The sequence below is a fragment of the Camelus ferus genome, chromosome 31 (assembly GCF_009834535.1).
Source record: "Camelus ferus isolate YT-003-E chromosome 31, BCGSAC_Cfer_1.0, whole genome shotgun sequence".
Classification (NCBI taxonomy): domain Eukaryota; kingdom Metazoa; phylum Chordata; class Mammalia; order Artiodactyla; family Camelidae; genus Camelus; species Camelus ferus.
The window spans coordinates 3450958-3468335 of record NC_045726.1 but is presented as its reverse complement, the minus strand read 5'-3'; positions in this window follow the sequence as shown (position 1 = coordinate 3468335).

The window sequence follows — 17378 nt, the reverse complement described above, 5'->3', positions numbered from 1 at the left end:
TCACATAGAGCATAATGTATCAGTGAAAGTCATGCAGATAAATAGAATCGATAGTGTGTGTGTTTGTGTTTATGTGTGTGTGTTCAGAGAAAGATGGATTAATATAAGGGAATTGGCTCTTGTGAGTGTGAGGACTGGCAAATCTGAAATTTGCCAGGCAGTTTGGAGATCCAGGTATGAATTATTTTGGTGCTTGAGTGTAACAGCCTCAGTCTTTATCTCTTAAGGCTTTTAACTGGTTGAGGCCCACTCACATTATGAAGAATAATCTGCTTTACTTAAATTCTTCTGATTTCAATGTTAGTCTCATCTGAAATCTATCTCCACAGCAGCATTTATACTGATGTTTAACCTGGGTGCCATGACCTAGCCAAGCTGAGTCATAAAATCAATCCTCACTGTGAGGAAGTGAGCCTGGTATACACAAAAACCCTCTCAAGGGCTATGTGGAATTCTGATCATGTTTTTCTGAATAGTAAGTCTCTCTGAGAAACATTCCTCTACTACTTTTATTGAGTAAATCAGTTACCTAATGGGGGGAAATTTTCACATAAGTAGACATCAACTAGATTTTTGTGAATTTTTATAGTTCCAAAGAAGGAGAAACAATAATTTTTTTTCTTTTCTGGATAATAAAGTTGGCTTTGAAATATATGAATATCAGAAGTGTGCCCTGAGGCAAAGAAGATATCACTTTGTAGGGAAAGGATCCAATTTGGAAAGCAAGAAGTGTGCTTTCCACGGCCCTATAGGAAAGAAGGCTCTGACCTTCCGACGATAAGACTGTATTATTTCTCTAACTGCAGGGACCCAGCACACAATATGAGAAATAAAGAGATTGGCAATTTTACATTTTCGTTGTGATATGGCAAAAAAAAAAAAAAAAAAGAGATGTGGGAATACACACCTACAACCCATGATAAGAATGAGATGTAGCTAGCCTTAGAAATGGTAAGTTTAGGTACTGTGTAGTGCTTAGTACTTTGGAAGAGGAGTAGATAGAAGAATCAAATAAGAAGATGCATTTAAGAACTAAATAGAGATGTAAAGAATAGCTTGCAGCAGATGAAGTTATTAATCACCTGATGTGTTCTTATCTTTTAGATCATTGCATACACCTTAAAATACAAATTGCTCCTTTTAGATTCTGGTAATTTTTTCTCCCTTCAGAGGACTGAAGATAATTTTGGTTTCCTACTCAGGGCCCTGTTTTTCAATTTCCAAATTCCTATGTAAAAATAAAGTTATTTCAATCTATTCCCACAGCTTCCTCCTTCTCTTGGAGTCTGTATCATCCTTTACTATTAAGCTCTTAAGAATCTAATAATGAATGGTGTGACTTCTAACAAAAAGGAAATTAAACCGATCTATGACCCAGATTCATTGAAACATACTTCCTAGTTATTTACTCCCTTGTCAGAGATCAAAAATTTGCATGATAGCAATGAATTATTATTCTAATTTTCAGAACCCATATCCCATTTTCCAACATCCTTCCAAAGTTTTCATTTTTATTTAAGACTAAAGAGTAGCAAAGTGTGCCACCTGAAAATGGCCCATTGGCTTGTGAATTATTTTGAGCTGAAGGCACCTGAGAAGAAGTACATACAAGGAAAGCTCTCTGTGTTTCCCTATTTGCCTAAAAGCGGGACATAAATTTGCAAAGGTGTCCCATTTCCCATCCACCAGGAAGGACAGAAGTTAACCACCTGCAACAACTCTAAACTCTACACCCTAATCTGCCCAGAGATGGGACTAGAGAAATCTACACAACAAACGTGACAAACCACCCTTGTATTTACCCTTCCATCTGTCCCCCATTGTATTTACTGTCCCACAATTTGCTCCCCTGGAAACTCAAAATCCTTTTCCTCTCTCTTGTCTCTTCTCTAAAAATTTTTCATTCTTTTGTTAAGATGCCATATAAGCCCAAGTTCTAACCATCCCTTTGAGTTGCACATCACTGACTTCTCCCTTGTGTATGGGAGACACAAATGTTAGTAAAATTCTGTTTTCCTCTTGTTGATTTGTCTTTGCAAGGCTCCAGCCAGAGAACCCAGGAGGGCAGGGGTAAAAAGTTTTCTTCCTCCCCTTGAAATAATAAAACTTGTTGTTACAACTATTACATTATTTTCCCTGCACCCACTTAGAATGCTAAATATTTGATTTTTTGAGTTTATTAAAATGTTTAGTTTGCCATTATTTCCTAGATTCTAAAACCTTATCAATAGTATACTTTTTCCCCTGAAATGTTACTAAATTTATACACTAAGTAAAGATTGCAGGCTCAAACCCAATTTTAGGGTCTTGAAACTAAAAGAAATTAATTTATACCTCTGTGCATTTATGTAAAACTATGAAACAAATCAAGTTATTGATTAAAAAAGGAGGTCACTGGAGAGTCTAGACTTTAAAGGTACCAATGCTGTGTGATTTTTTGAACTGAGTAAGAATTACCTAGGTTTTTCTTTTATTACCATTACACTTTGAGTTATTAACTATATTTATACATAAGTATATTTTGTAAATTTATACATATATGTATATATTCATACGACGTCTCTCTCTCTATATATATATTTATAATACTTGTAAAGACATCCACTTGGGATGCTGATTTCTAATTTTGATTGAGCATGGGCTATTTATTACTCTCTTTCAAGATTATCTTCTTTAGTCATTTTTAGTTGTTGTTTATGTAACTCATGGATTGAATTGCATTTGAAATAGACTTCTTCCAAATTCATTTAGTTGAAAATAAACACTTCTGACAATATTATATGAGATTACTTCTCCAAGATCAATCTACTAGAAACATTTCTTTAAATTATAATTGTGCGAAAGGAAAGACTTTTCCCTTACAGAAGCACCTGCCTAGGAGATACCAAAATGTAAACTGTTCCAAAAAATTCTAACCAGATAACATTGTTAAAGAATTGTAAATTTTGAGTGACCCCATGTTTGGTAACCTGGCATTGAACCTGAGTGGAAACCCTTTCCTGAACAAGGAGCAGTGTGATTTGATTAACTAATCATGAACAGACCTGTGGACACATCCGTCTATCTAGAAGGATAGACTTAGTCCTTAATCAGAATGCCCAGCATGAAATCCTCTTCCAATCCTTTGAAACCCATGACTTTCTTCTCATCTGACCACTCAGTGGAAGTCTTCACTCATGTGTTCTTGAGGAAGACAAACACATAAACCCAACTTTAAAAAATTTCTTGTTTTGTTATTGACTCCAGTTGATTTTTGCAGTCTTTTTGAAACCTAGTTTCAGGAGATTGATTTAATTTATGATCTGAAAATATACTTTTGAGAATGAAGCTGAAGATATGTTTAGTCAATATTTTTTCTGATATTAACTCTTATGAAGACAGTGTCTTTTTTCATAATTTCTTAAAACAGCTGTTCCATCTCTGATATTTTTATGTCACTACAAAGGCAGAAGCTGAATTTGTTCTTTTATTTGCCTCCTTTTATTATCTTTTCCCATAACTATAACAGTAGTGGTTTGCAGATGAGGTTTGCTTGTTTGTTGTAATTTAAACTTAAAAAAAATTCCGTGCCAAAACCTTTGTTTCATCCTATGCTGCAGAGCACACATCATGAATATAACCAACTGAGCTCAATTATGTGAAACAAAGCAAAGAGAACCTGGGAAGTGCTTTTTAAAAATCTACACCTGCCTCTCCAAGAAAGGAAATAAATTTGAGTAGTCTTTTCATGGACACTCTGTGGGCCTGTGTGAGAATGTGGTTGTACATTCTTAACAAACTCGTAACCCATCCTCCATCTGAATTGATTGAACAAAACAACCGTCATTGTTTCCACTTCATTTAATGCCCATAAAAATGGATTCATTTGAATTCAGTGGCTGTAGGCTTAGAACATTTGCAGTATATTTGTGCTGGACTATAAGACAGATCTCTTCACTTTTTAAATTCACATTTTATTAAAGAACATTAATGAAGGAATAAAGAAGGTAAAGAAAGATGTTCAGAATTCCATCACAAAATAAATTATTTTCAAATTTCTTTCAACTCCAGGCTTATATACTAATTTTTATACATCTATCATTATTGCTTTTATATGATTATGTTAACATAAGCATTTTTGCCATTACCATATATTTTGTAATGATATTGAGTGAATTGATAATATTGCATCAAGTCAATATAGCAGAGTTTCCTAACCATTATTTCATTCTGGATAGTGGAAGTTCTAGCTGTTTTTATTTAAAACAAATTACTAAATTTAACCTATAGTTGAATAGTGATGCATGTGCATTTTTTCTCTATCTATTTTAGGACAAATAAATGTCATATTGTGGCATTTCTGTGTTGAATTATATATACTTTTCTAATGACTCTTGTTATGAACATATTCTGGTTACATATCTATTTCTTTTTCCTCTGGGAATAATTTCACTTATTAAATATACCTGTTTTTAAACTGAAGTACAGTCAGTTACAATGTGTCAATTTCTGGTATACAGCATAATGTCTCAGTTATGCATATATATAGTTAGGTTTATATTCATTTTCATATTCTTTTTCATTAAAGGTTATTATAAGATATTGAATAAAGTTCCCTGTGCTATACAGAAGAAATTTGTTTTTTTTAAAATCTAGTTTTTATATATTGTGGCCCACATTTGCAAATCACAAACTCCCAAATTTATCCCTTCCCACTCGCTTTCCCCCAGTAACCATAAGAATATTTACTATGCTTGTGAGTCTGTTTCTACTTTGTAGATGAGTTCATTACTGTCTTCCTTTTCTTTCTTTTTTAGATTTCACATATAAGTGATACCATATATTTTCTTTCTCTTTCTGGCTTACTTCACTTAGAATGATGATCTCTAGATCCATCCATGTTATGATTTTATTCTTTTTTATGGCTGAATAGTATTCCATTGTATAAATATAACACCGCTTCTTTATAGTGTCATATGTCAATGGACATTTAGGTTGTTTCCATGTCTTGGCTATTGTATATTGTGCTGCTATGGACATTGGGGTGCATGTATCTTTTCAATTTAGAGTTCCCTCTGGATATATGCCCAGGAGTGGGATTGCTAGATCATATGCTTGGTGCAGCCATTATGGAAAACTGTATGGAGATGTCTCAAAAAACTAAAAATAGACTTACCACATGATCCACTCCTGGGCATATCTATTTCTGAATGATCTGAGTATAATTTATAGAAATCATGTCTCAAATTCAGTGACTATTTTTTAAGATATAGATTTTCTCTTATGCAATCACAATATATTTATCAAAATCAGGATACTTAATACTGATTCAGTATTATTATGTATGCCACAGTTCATATTCAAATTGTACCAGCTGTTCTAATCATGTCCTTCTTAATAATTTTTTTCTTGGTCCAAGTGCAATCCAGAATCACATGTATTTGATTTGTACTTTTATTCTCCTTTAGTATGGAACAATTTTCAGCATTTCTTTTCTTTCATGATCTTATGATTTTTGAAGAACACATGTCATTAATTTTATAGTGTCCATTTTATATTTTTCTGATATTGCCTCATGACTAGTTCCATGTCATGTATTCTTAGCAGGAGCACAACAGGCATCAGTGATGCTATGTTCTTCCCAAGGTGTTATTTTAGATGGCACAAGATGTCAGTTTTTCCATTTATGGGTGATGCTAAGTTCATCACTTCATTAGGTGGTGTCTATTAGGTTTCTTCCCTATAAAGTTCTTTTTTCCTTTGTGACTAACCAGTAACTTGAGATTATGTAAATATTCTGTTCTTCATCAAAATTTCACCCACTATTTTTAGCATCTATTAATGATATTTCCTGAATCAATTATTACTATGTTGGTGGCAGAAAGGTTATTTTATAATAAAGCATTATTTATCTATGTGTGAGTTAGTCTTCTAGACACAAGAGCTTTCTTCCCCCATTCATTTATTTATTAATGTAGACTCATATTTACATATTTTAGTCTCTGATATCTGTTACAATCATTATTTTGGTACACAGGTTGTTCCAGATTTTGCACAGGGAGTCCCTTTAACTGGCTCTTGACATGTCCCCATAATATTTAAAACACTGATTTACTTTTTGGCACAATAAAATGTTACAGGATGATCTTATTCTTTCCCTAGTCCACCCCTGAAATCAGCCATTTCTACTAGAATGTCTGATTCCTAGGGCGACTTGATATACAGAAACCAATGTCTCGGTGCTTGATAAGAACAGTGGAAATATATGGCATTTGAGCAAAAACCCACTCCCTCCCACATCCCTCAGTGGACAGAAGCACTATTGTGTACAGCTGAAAATTAGGGTTCCCTCTCCCCCTAGCTCTCAGACTACAACTATAGTTCATCACAAAAGGGGTGAATCAGATGTGAGGGCGATCCAGATGCAACATCTGTCACCTCTTTGATTACCAGGGTTGATTCAACTGATCTGGATCACCTCCCTTCCTCCCTCACTGCTCCATATGCATGCTCAGTCGAAGAGGATGACCATTCCTGATAGAGGAGAACCATTTTTCTTGGTCATGAGTATATGAGTAGCTGTGCTCCCCTGCTAGAACCTCCAAACAAACTCACAAAAGAGGTGAGTCACCAGCATTTCTAATTTATTTTAGCCCCTGGGTTTCAGAAGCTCTTGTCCTGGAAGGTGAACCTGAAAGGACAAGGCTCCCCTTCTCCCACTTAGGATGGAAGCTGAACACATATAACACAGTAGAGACCAAAATCTAGCTGGCCAAGAGGACTTAAGGAAGACCTCTGAGCTCGATGTAGCTTACACTGACTCAAGGGTAATAGGTAGCATTTGACAAAATCCAGTACCTTTCAGACTAAAATATAACTTTTTCAATATCTGAGCACAGATATTAGATATTATAGATATAATATTAGACATTATAACTCTTATAAGAACAAAAAGTCATGATTAAAATTTTAAAGGAAGATATGCAAATGTCTCATCCAATAGAAAATAATAAGAAGAGAGAACTTACTTTAAAAAAAAGGAATGGAAAACCTGAAGTTGAAAAGTATAACTGAATTTAAAAACTTGCCAGAGAAATGATAATGTCAAGAGAATGACAGAGAAGACACTTACTTGGAGAAAATCTTTTCAAAAGGCACATCTGATAAAGGACTGTTATCTTCAATATACACAAAACACTTAAAACTCAACAGTGAAACAAAAATACCTGATTAAATGTAGCCAAAAGTCATTAACAGACATCTCAACAAAGAAAATACACAGAGGGCAAATAAGCATATCAAAAAATGTTCCACATCATATGTCATTAGGCAAATGGAAACAAACCTATTAGAACACCCGAAATTCAGGACACTGACAACACCAAATCCTGGTGAGGATGTGGATCTATAGCACTTCTTATTCACTGCTGATGGGAATGCAAGATGGTAGGGAATCTGTGGAAGACAGTTTGGCATCTTCTTAAAAAGCTAAACACTCATGCACAATATAATCCAGCAGTTGCACTCCTTGGTATTTACCAGAAGGAGTTGAAAACTTATGTCCACACAAAAAACAATATATAGATGTTTAGAGCAGCTTTATCCATCATATCCAAATCTTGGAAGCAACCAAGATGCTCTTCATTAGGTAATGGATAAATAAACTGTGGTACAGCTGGACAACAGAATAATATTCTATGCTAAAAACAAATGAGCCATCAAGGTATGAAAAGACATGGAAGAAATTTGAATGCCTATTACTAAGTGAAAGAAGCCAATTGGAAAAGGCTACATATTGTATGATTTCAACTATGTGACATCCTAGAAAAGGCAAAACCATATGGACAGTAAAAAGATTGGTGGTTGCCAGGGATTTTGGGTGGGAGAGCTGAATAGGCAAGCAATGAAGATTTTGAAGCTGGTGAAAATACTCCATTTGATACTATAATAATGGATGTATGTCATTACACATTTGTCCAAATCCACAGAATGCACACCAAGAGTGAAACTTAATAAAAACCATGAGCTTCAGGTGATAAAGATGTGTCATTATTGGTTCATCAACAGTAACAGATAGAAACGTCCCCCACCAGAGTGGCCTAATAGGGAAGGCTGTGCAAGTATGGGGACAGGGCATATGGGAGGCATATGGGAAATCTCTGTACCTTCCTCTCAGTTTTGATGTGAACATAAAACTGCTCTTGGAAAATATCTATTTAAAGTTTTACTAGTCATAACCACAGAGAATCTATGCTTTGCAGGAAAAGCAGTCCTAGGAGGGAAGCTCATAGTAATACAGGACTTCCTCAAAAAAGAAGAACAATCTCAAATAAAAATTCTAACCTACTAGCTAAAAGAATTAGAAAAACCAAGAGCAAACAAAAGCAAAGTCAGCAGAAGAAAGAAAATAAGAAAGATCACGGAGGAAATAAATAAAGATTAAAAAACAATGGAAAAAATCAATCAAACCAAGAGCTGGTTTTCTGAAAGAGTAAACAAAATTGACACATCTCTGGCCAAGCTCATGAAGAAGAGAAAAGAGAGAGCAGAAATAAACAAAATAAGAAAGGAAAATGGAGAAATTACAAACAATACCACAAAATACAAAATGTCATATGAGAATACTATGAACAACTATAAGGAAATCAAAATGGATAACCTAGAAGAAATGGACAAGTTTCTGGAAACATAGAGTCCACCAAGACTGAATGAAGAAGAAATTGACCACTTGAACAAACCAATCAGGAGAAATCAAATTGAATTAGAAATAAAGGCTTACCTAGAAACAAAAGTCCAGGACCAGAAGGCTTCACTGAGGAATTCGACCAAACATACAGAGAACTCATAACAGTCCTTCTTGAACACTTCCAGTAGACTGAAAAAGAGAGAGTACCCCCAAACTCATTCTATGAAGCCACCATTAGCCTGATACCAAAAACAAAGGTACTACCAAAAAACAACATTACATACTAATATCACTGGTGATCATAGATGCAAAACTCCTCAACAAAATATTAGCAGAGTCCAACAGCACATAAAAGAGATCATACACCATGATCAATTTGGATTCATCCCAGGAACACAAGGATGCTGCAACATACATGAATCAATCAATGTAATGCATCATCAACAAGAGAAAGAAAAAACACAATCATCTCAATAGATGCAGAAAAATCATTTGATAAAATTCAACACTAATTTATGATAAAACACATTACCAAAGTGGTTATAGAGGGAACATATCTCAACATAATAAAAGCTGTTTTTTTTTTTTTTTTACTTTTCTTAATTGAGTTATGGTCATTTTACAATGTTGTGTCAAATTCTAGTGTAGAACACAATTTTTCAGTTATACATGAACATACATATATTCATTGTCACATTGTTTTTTGCTGTGAGCTTCCACAAGATCTTGTATATATTTCCCTGTGCTATACAGTATAATCTTGTTTAATAAAAGCTATTTTTGACAAACCTACAGGCAGCGTAATACTCAATGGTGTGAAACTGAAAACCTTCCCACAAAAATCTGATACAGGACAAGGTTGTCACTCTCACCACTTGTATTCAATATAGTCTTGGAAGCCCTAGCCACAGCAATCAGGTAAGAAAAAGAAATAAAAGGGATCCAAATAGGAAAAGGAAGAGGTAAAATTGTGACTATATGCAGATGACATGATACTGTATACAGAAAAATTTGAAAGTTTCACACAAAACTTCTAAAACTAATAAAAGAATTTGGCAAGGTAGCAGATACAAGGTTAATGGACAAGAATTGGTTGCATTTCTTTATACTAATAATGAATCATCAGGAAAAGAATGTAAAGAAACACTCCCTTTTAAAATAGCACCCAAAGTAATAAAATATCTAATAATAAATTTAATCAAGGAGGTGAAAGTTTTATAAATGAAGGAACAATGAAACTTTGATTAAGGAGATTAAAGAAAACCTGAAAAAATGGAAAGATATCCCATGCACCTGGATTGGAAGAAAAATATTGTTAAAATGCTCATACTGCCCAAGGCAATTTACAGATTTAATGCAACCTGTATTAAATTACCTAGGACATACTGCACAGAAATAGAACAAATCATATTAAATTTTATATGGAATCACAAAAGACACAAAATTGCCAAAGCATTGCTGAAGAAAAAGAATAAGGCTGGAGAAATAACCCTCCCAGATTTCAGAAAATACTACAAGCTACAGTAATCAAAACAGCATAGTATTAGTACAAAAACAGAAATATGGATCAATGGAACAGGATAGAAAGCCCAGAAATAAACCCAGAAAATTTTGGTCAATTAATCTTCAACAAAGGTGGCAAGAACATACAATGGAATAAACAGAGTCTCTTCAGCAAATGGTGTTGGAGAAACTGGAGAGCATCATGTAAATCAATGAAGTTAGAATACTCCCTTACACCATACACAAAAATAAACTCAAAATGGATCAAAGACTTAAACATAAGACAAGATACAATAAACCTCCTAGAAGAAAATACAGGCAAAACATTATCTGACATACATCTCAAAAATATAAATATTCTCCTAGAACAGTCTACCCAAGCAATAGAAATAAATACAAGGATAAACAAATGGGACCTAATGAAAATTACAAACTTCTGCACAGCAAAAGAAATCATAAGTAAAACAAAAAGACAACCTATGGAACGGGAGAAAATTTTTGCAAGTGAAACCGACAAAGGCTTGATCTCCAGAATATATAAGCAGCTCATATGACTTAATAAGAAAAAAACAAACAACCCAATCCCAAAATGGGCAGAAGACCTAAACAAGCAATTCTCCAAGGAAGACATACAAATGATCAATAGACGCATGAAAAAATACTTAATGTCACTAATTATTAGAGAAATGCAAATCAAAACTACAATGAGGTATCACCTTACACCAGTCAGAATGGCCATCATTCAAATATCCACAAATGACAAATGCTGGAGAGGCTGTGAAGAAAGGGGAACCCTCCTACACTGCTGGTGGGAATGCAGTTTGGTGCAGCCACTGTGGAAAACAGGATGGAGATTCCTCAAAAGACTAGGAGTAGACTTACCATATGACCCAGGAATCCCGCTCCTGAGCATCTATCCAGAAGGAACACTACTTCAGGATGACACCTGCACCCCAATGTTCATAGCAGCACTATTTACAATAGCCAAGACATGGAGACAGCCTACATGTCCATCAACAGATGACTGGATGAAGAAGATGTGGTATATTTATACAATGGAATACTACTCAGTCATAAAAACCAACAACATAACGCCATTTGCAGCAACATGGATGCTCCTGGAGAATGTCATTCTAAGTGAAGTAAGCCAGAAAGAGAAAGAAAAATACCATATGAGATCGCTCATATGTGGAACCTAAAAAACAAACGAACAAACAAAGCATAAATACAGAATAGAAACAGACTCGTAGACATAGAATACAAACTTGTGGTTGCCAAGGGGGTGGAGGGTGGGAAGGGATAGGCGGGATTTCAAAATTGTAGCTAAACAAGATTATACTGTAAAGCACAGGGAAATATACACAAGATCTTATGGTAGCTCACAGAGAAAAAAATGTGACAATGAATATATATATATGTTCATGTATAACTGAAAAATTGTGCTCTACATTGGAATTTGACACAACATTGTAAAATGATTATAAATCAATAAAAAAGCTAATAAATAAATAAATAAATAAATAAATAAATAAATAAATAAATAAATAAAATCTCAGTAATTTTGTGCTACCCATTTTGCTATTTTGTTATTTTTCTAAGCTGAATGAAAAGTGATTTCTCAGTGTAGCTGTACTATGAGTCAGATTGCATACTGTTTCATTCTCTTAGGAACCATTTGTATTTCCTTTTCTATGAACTGTTCACATCTGTTTCTCATTTTTGGTTGAACTGTTAGTCTTTTATCAGTGTCTATAACTTCTTTAGAATTTATATTAGCCTTTTGTTTGCTATAAATTAAAACAAAATGAAAATGACAGTATTTTAAAAATAAGGTTGTTTTTTTTTTATTAGTTTGCTAGGGCTGCCATAACAAAATACTATAAACTGAATGTCTTAAAAAACAGAAATTCATTGTCTCACAGTTCTAGAAGCTGCAAGCCCAAAGTCAAGTGTTGGCAAGGTTGGTTCCTTGTGAAAGCTGTGAGAAAATGATCTGTTCTAGGCCTCTCTTTTTGGCTTGTAGATGGCTGTCTTTCTGCTCCCAGGATGCTCTCCCTGTACAGGTGTCTGTCCCCAGATACCCCCTCTTTATAAGGATACCACTGATATCAAATTGGGGTCCACCTTAACAACCTCAGTTTTAACTTGTTCCATTACAGCTGCAGGATATTGATGCTGTTTATTATGCCTAAAAAATGTACTTCTCTCATCAGCTATTGATGGGAAGAATTTTTGTTTTTAATTTACTATTTTTTGTTTGTTTTTTTCTTTTTTGGAAAGGGTAATTAGGTTTGTTTGTTTTTTTATTTTAATGGGGGTACTGGGGATTGAACCCAGAACCTCATGCATGCTAAGCATGCACTCTACCACTGAGCTATACCCTCCCCGTCTCCCCAGCCAGAAATCTTAAATCCCTGTAAATACTAGGTCTTTAGTGAACAGGAATAGTTGGATATTTATGTCCTGTGCTTGGAAAGACTTGCAGTGATACTTGTTAGCTTTATTTTGGTGCCTTCAAGATAAAGTGCAAAACACTCTGCAGGTTTCCCAGGAAGCTCGATAACTGATTTAAAATGTTCACATTGCTGCAAAGCTGCTGTTTAAGTCACAAATCCACTTACGTGCTAAAATTACCTTCTGTATTGTCCATTTTTATTTTGAATGCTACTTTGTCTTTACAACCTCTAGATGCTCTATGAGATAGTAATGACAAGCAGGGGACTAAGTGCTCTTTAACAAATGTCTTTCACTGATACCACAATTACCTCTGATACAAATTACTGCAGCAAACAAGCAGAGAAATTCACAAAGCAATTGACATTTACTGAATAGTGCTGTGTGCTAAGGGCAGTTTTGAGGGTTTTGCACAATTCTAAGGAGGTGTTCGAACTCTCAATTTGCAGATAATGAAAACAAGTCTCAACTAAATGATGGTACGTGTCCAAGATTACAAAACTAATAAGGAAGAGATCCAGCATTTCAATCAGATCTGTGAAAGGCATAAGGATCAAAACACTGAGAAGAACTGACCAGGGCCTCCCCTTGCATAAACAGTAGCTTTCAGTCTCTTCTCAAATGAGAAGAGGAAATAATGTGTTTGTTTGCTATTGAAGCCACAGGTTTGGTCTCTTCTGAGGGTGACAGAGGGATCTCTCCTGGGCTCCCCAGCGGCCACCTTCCTTCTCTCCATATCTGTCCCGTCCTTCCCCACCATCCTGCCCTCTTCCCACTGCCAACGACAATGGCACAACATATACACTGTGTGAGATATAAAAACCCGCTATAGAAAGAACACTCTGGCCACAACAGGTTCAGAAATGGCATAGTACTACCCCAGTAAACTGCAGCGACAACAGCTGGTGGGTCTGGTCCCCTCCAAGTGGCAGAGGCCAGCATACTGGGGGTTTGTCCCACGAGGACTTGGGCTAGTAACTAGGCTGTTTTTTCAGTTCTGGAGTTCCATTGCTTCCCTGTAGTTCTCCACTGAGCTGTGCGTGGAACACGGGGGTAAAGTGTTACTGAAAAGGATATACTGAAAACGCAAAGTTTTACATTAAGATTTGATTGAAACTCTTTCAAAGTGATGTCAATTTTGCTTTCTTTAGTTCTAAGATAAGGAATGGGGGTTGCATGGTCTTCTGTTCTACAATTCCAAATAAATGTTCATACAGAGTACCCAAATTTCTGTTTTAACTTTGTTTTGTTGGTCACTCAATAATCATTGTGTTAAGCCCTAGGGCTGAAGAGGGGGCAAGCCTGAGGTCCTGTTGTAGGTGGCAGTCCATGGAGAAAGCATTATTATTTACCTTTTTTGTTACTCTTAACTCTTTTTGTAGGGACAACTTTCCGTCTGCTGTCATATTCCTTTTATCAGAACTGTATATTTCTACTAGTCTACATGTATTAGTGAAAAAGTATCTCAGCTTTTATTTCTCTGAGACAATGTTTTGTCTTCATTTTTTAAAAGGTGTTTTGGTCTGGGAAATAGTCTAGACTACTACTTTTTGTTTGTTTGTTATTGTTGTCGTTTCTTTCCCCCAGTACTTTAAAATATCTCTGTGCTGCATTCGGGCTTGTGTGATGCCCGAGAAGAATCTTCTATCTTTCATATCTTTGTTCTGCTCTACATGTTGTGTCTTTTTATCTCTGGCTGCTTTTAAGATTTTCTCTTTATCTCTACCACTTTTTTTTTTTTAAATAATTTGATTTTGATGTACCTTGGTCTGTTTTTCTCATCAACCAGGATTTTACTCCTGGTTATGCTTCATACAGCCCTGCTTGCTTACATGGCTGGTCATTTTTTATTCGATGCCAGACGTGATGGGTTTTACATTGTTGGGTGCCCAGTTTTGTTGTAATTAATTAAGGGGTATCAGATTTTGTTCTGACTTGCAGTTTTGGAATAAATTGGTTTCTTTTAAGGCTTGCTTTTAAGATCTGCTAAGCTGAATCTATAGCAGGCTGGAGTCTGGGGCTAACTTAGCCCCTCCACTAGGGCAGTGCTCTCCGGGTGCTTTACTGCAGTCCTCTGTTATGAAGCTGTTCCCCATTAGGTGGTGGGAAAACACGCTGTTACCAGCTCGGTGTTAGCTCCAGGAACTGCTTCTCTTCCTGCTTTTTGGTGGTTTTCCACCAGCCTTAGGTAGGTAGTGTTCTCCATCCAACTCAGTACTCAGCTAGGCTGGACATCCTCTTTTACACCTTCACAGATATCTGCATTGATTCTCTCTGTCTCTGTCTCTGTTTCTGTCTCTCTCTCCAGCTTCCTCTTCTCTAATATTCTGGTCCACAGTTTCTAGCTTCTTGGGCCTCCCTGAGCTCCAGTCCTCCTCTTTCAGACAGTGCTGTCTGGGTTTTCCCTCAGTGCACATCACTTCAGAAACTGCACCCAGGCAACACTCCGGGCTCCTGGAAGCCTCACCTCATTGGTTTCTCTTTTCTCAGGGATCACAGTCAGACACTATCTGTTGTGCAGTGAAACTACTGTTTCATGCTTTCTTTCTCAAGTTTTCTTGTTTCAGAAAGGTTTATTCAATCACAGTCAGAAGCAAAAATTCCAAGATAATGCCTTTGAAGTTTTGTTAGTATGATTTTTAAAATTGTAGCCTTTGTCTCAACTAGAATTTATTTTGATGTACAATATGAAGTTGGGGTACAGAGATGGTTGCTTTTTTCTCTTTAGATAACCAGTGGTACCAGTAGCATTTATTATATGGTCTATCCTATTGTCATTGATCTGCAATATTTATTTTGTTCAAAGTCAAGTTTCCATACATGCATGGGATATTTCTAGGCTATTTTTTCAGTTCCATTAATCTTTTAAAATCTATTTTCATATCAATAGCATTTTGTCTCAGTCATCATTTCTTCTTTAAAATGAGTCCTAAGTCTTTGTATCAGATAAGTTTTGATTAAAACTCCATCTCCATCTTTCTTTTAGGATTTCCTTTGGTTATTTTGGCCCTTTGTTTCTCCATATAGAGTCTATCTATGGTACTTTTATTATTTATTACTAAAGGACTTATTTTTAAAGTGTTGATTTTTGCTGATGTAAAAAAACAAACTACTTTTTAATATTAATTTTGTATACAGTTCCTTTGTAGATTCACCTATTAATAATTTATCATCTCAGTTCACAAAGCAGATAATCATATCATCTATAAATGACAGATTTGTTCCTTTCTTTTCAATCTCCCTATTTGTTCAAATCTTCTAGTATGATGTTAAATAAAAAGTGGTCACAGTGAAAATTGTTTGTGATCTTAAAGGATTCTTTCAATATTTTATACTTAAGATATATACACTATTCATTTCTGTGTAGATACTCTTAATAGATAAAGTGGAGCTCTTCCAATCTTAATATTTTTTAAAACATCATGAATCATTACTTAATTTTATCTCTTTTCCTGACTCTTATTGCGATAGTTTTTCCCCCTCTCCTTTAATCAGTCAATATTGTCAATTACTTAAACTGATTTTTAAATATTAAAACCAACATTGAACTCTTGTGATAAAAGCAAAGTGGCCAGTTTAGTTTTACCATTTTTCTACCTTATGGATTCTGATTGTCTGTGCTTTGGTTGGGAAGTTTGCATCTATTTTCACAAGTGAGTTTTGATGGAGATTTCCTTTTTCATAGCTCCCTGATTTCATGCATATCAAGCCACATAAAACTGCTTGAGTAGTCCTCATGATTCTGTTCTCTGGAAAGCTTGTGTAAGATTGTGGAATTTTTTAAGGTTTAAATATCAATTTATCAATTGAACTCAACTGTAAACAAAATAGGCCTAATGTTATCTTTATGAGAAGTTTTTTGTGGACTACTGATTCAATTGCTCTTAAAGTTCATGTGACTTTTAGATTTTTTTCTCCTTGGAGTCAATTTTATTAATTTTCATTATTCTAGAAATTTACTTATTTCTGTAAGTATTGCGTGTAAAGTTTTCATAATTTTTCTTATTTTTAAATTTTCTGGAGTAATTTTAGTTATATTCAAATTTGTACTTCTAAAATTATGTGTAACTGTACCCATTTTTTTTCTGTATTAATCTTGGCAGAGCTTGTAATCTTTATGAAACCAAGTTTTTGGTTTTGAGTTCTCTGTATTGATATTCATTTTAGGTTTTATTAATTTGCATATGTAGAAACTCATGTCTTTGTTGATGTCTTTCTTATGCTTTCTTCTGGCTAAGTTGTTCAAGAGTCTCTATTCCAAAGCTAAATGCCTTACAAGAACTAATAAACATAATTAAATGAAAAAATGATTAATGACAAAGAGCTAGAAACATCTGAATTCCAGTCATGACTCTTATCTCTTACTAGTTGGTTTATCTTGGTTAGCTGATGACTTGGTAATAGTATCTTAACCCCGATGAAAACAGAAATTCACAAGTAAGTTGAATATTTTAGGTGACCTGTTTGTGCAGAATCTGTATAACCATTACCTCCTTGACCTGGCCAGTAAATTCTTACCAAGGTAGCCTAGATTATGTTAGTTTTGTTTGCAACCACAGCGCAAAATCAACTCAGATTTAAAATACCGTTAAGTGAACGCCTTAATTTTTTCCACCAAATTGTTGTTAGACTGAATATTCCCCTATTTAGTACTTGTTCAGTCATCAACTTTAAAAACTGATCTTTCTTCTCATTGTACTTTATTACTAGGCACTGTAAACAGAATAACGCGTATGAACATGAAATGTTCTTTTAT